Consider the following 2,994-nt stretch of genomic DNA (forward strand, 5'->3'; position numbering starts at 1 on the left):
AGGGGCAACCAGGCCGGCAGAGGGGGACAGTTGGGGATGACCTAGCCGGCAGTGGGGGGCAGTTAGGGGCGACCAGCCTGGCAGGGGGGGCAGTTAGGGGCAATCAGGCCAGCACACAGAGGCAGTAAGGGGCGATCAGGCTGGCAGGTGGGGGGCAGTTAGGGACGATCGGGCAGGCAGGGAGGTGAGTGGTTAGGAGCCAGTGGTCCCGGATTGCGAGAGGTTATCCCCCGAGGGGTCCTGGCTTGGAGAGGGTGCAGGCTGGGCTGAGGGGACCCCTTCCCGTGCACGAATTTCATACATCAGGCCTCTAGTAAGTAAATAAAATCCACAATATGGAGAGCTATATGATACATACTGAACACCAATGATATGTGCCCTTTTCTGTATGTTAAACTTCAATGAAAAGTTTTAAAACTTTTTAAATAACATTCAGTGGACACTAATAATTATGGAATCTGCAAACTGGAGGGAACCTTAAATATCAATTGCTCCACTTTCCTCATTTTATCGATGAGGACACTAGTCTCAGGAAAGCTACACGAATTGCTCTCCTTGGAAGTAAATAACTCTATGCATATCTCAAAGATATTGTAGGTTTGGTTCCAGACCACTGCAATAAACCCAGTGTCGCAATAAATCAAGTCCTAAGCTTTTGCTGGTAGGGGGTCCTGCCTTCAATTTGTAAAAACAAAACAAAACAAAACAAAAATGAACATCTGTATCTGTGAAGCACAATAAAGCCAGGTATGCCTCCATCTGAACCAACTGAATAGTCTGTTAGGCTACTAATCACTCTATGATTTGACCCTGCCTTAATTCTCTGCCAACCTGACTCGCTCTACCTTTATTCTATAATAATTTTTAGCATATTATTTGCTAATGATCCCCCACCTGGCTCCATTTATAAAAATCTACCCAAGGCCTAGTTCAAAAGCCCCTTCATGAAGCTTTCCTCCACTAGCTCCCCTTGGCCTTCATCATAATTATCATAATTTACCCTGAATGGGTACACATTCCATCCCTTAGAACTAAGCATATGCTCCTTAAGGGAAATGTCTCACCATATCCCCACTAACACAGTGCCTCAGGGATTGCTTGTTGCCCTAATGAATAACCAGCGCCAGAGCAAACCAGAAGGAGTGATCCTCTCAATGAAGGGTCATTGGCCTTTGTGAATGCCCCTGAACACTGGAAACTCCCAAAGGAAGGCAAGAGCTGACTGCTGGAGTCGGGAAGTCTATCCTTTACTTTACAAACACTCATGTAGCACTTAGACCCTAACCGTGACTGTTCGAAGTAGCTCATAAATATTAACTCATTTAATTCTCACAACCTTATACAGTACAAACTACTACTAATTCATTTTACAATGAAAAAAAGAAGCAAACAAAGATGAATTAATTGGCCCAAAATCACTGAGTAAGGATTGGAAGCCAGGGTCCAAAATCCATGCTCTTAACCACTGAGCATACTGCCTCAAAACCTGATCGCCTGTTAGAGAACAAGAGATAATTCAGAAAAATAAAATCGCCTCTTCTGAAAACTGCAAAATTACTTTTTGACTTGTTTCCTAAAAGTTGTTTTAAAAGGTGCTAGAACTCCAAGTTATAATTCTCTTGGACACCAACTCCACACACACACCCCCCTCCCCCAATAAAATGTCGAGGTACCTAATTGTTTTAACTCACAAAATAGTATCATCTGATACCCGGGCTTCACACTGCAGCACCTGTGATCATTTCCTGCTTCCTTTAGGAACACAGTATTACTATGCTTTCTGCCAGCCTCTCAAATGATATGCTCTTCCTATCTCCTATTTCCAAATCCTTAAATAGCTTCTATCTGGTTTGAGGCTTGGACCTAACACAAATGTCACATCTGGCCTCTTGAACAATTTCATCATTTCACCTTGCAGCCATACTTATGCTAAAGGTCAAGAAAGGATGCCCTATAATGTAGCCAATCTGTCCCCACCCGCAAGTAATGCTTGCTGCAAAATAGATCCAGCTGCACGCTGAATGTGAGGGTAATGGGGCAATCACTAGCCCTCCGGGTAGAGCTTTGACACTCTGTAAAAGGACATTCGTACTGACACAGTTTCTAATAACATGACATCGCTTTGAATGGTAGGCAGCAAAAATAAGAAGCAGGCCATCCTGATTTGCTCCTTTCGAGCAATGATGCCAGGTAGCTACTAGGCAAAGGCAAAGGCGAAAAGAATGTTTTGCCCCACTATGGATGAGGAGCACCTGCCATGCTGTATTCACTACAGGCAGTGCCAAACCTGCAGACACCAGGAGAGGAATGCAAAATCATTTCTTAATACTAAACCCGTGTGATATAAAATTTCACACCAAAAAGGGATTTTTAAACTTCAGACATTTTGCCTGTTAAAACCAAGCTTGGCAAACCATTGCCTACGTGCCAAATCAAGCCAGAAGGCTGTTTTTGTACAACCCTTGAGCTACAAATATTGCTTTTTAGGTTCAGAGCTATAAAAGCACAAAAATACTGAGACTGTTGCCAGCAAAGCCTAGCATATTTACTGTTTGACCTTTACAGAAAAAGTTTGCAGAGCCCTATGTTAAAATACACATTCAAAGAAACAGTTGCAATTTAGTTACTAATCTATCAGTGGTTCACATTAATTTTTTTTTTTTAAGTCACTGATGTTCAACATCATTCTCCAGTCAAGGAGGAGTTGTACTAAAAGTCCAGACCGAGCTACTTGATGTCTATTTGATGCGGCTCTTATTGTCTGCTCAGTTAGAAACTGGAAAAGTATTTGCTAGGGGATAAAAAAATGAAACTGGCTTTATTAAATTTCAGGACAACCTAGAGATTATTCATATAAATCACCTATTTTGTTTCTTTCTCCCAAACCATTCAGCAAACAGACTATGCTTTTTCATATTTTTATAAGACACCTATTATCACTTATTCTATGACAACTACCACACTTGGCACTTTCTTTACATGTGTAATTTTTTA

General features: G+C 41.9%; 1 protein-coding gene across 1 annotated transcript in view; it reads right to left on the reverse strand.

Annotated features, from left to right (window-relative positions):
- Positions 1–2,994, reverse strand: part of BARD1 (BRCA1 associated RING domain 1) — a 92,553-nt gene that overhangs the window by 57,658 nt on the left and 31,901 nt on the right. The gene's annotated exons all lie outside the window — the stretch shown is intronic.

This window comes from Myotis brandtii, unplaced genomic scaffold, assembly GCF_000412655.1.
Source record: "Myotis brandtii unplaced genomic scaffold, ASM41265v1 scaffold702, whole genome shotgun sequence".
NCBI classification, from domain to species: domain Eukaryota; kingdom Metazoa; phylum Chordata; class Mammalia; order Chiroptera; family Vespertilionidae; genus Myotis; species Myotis brandtii.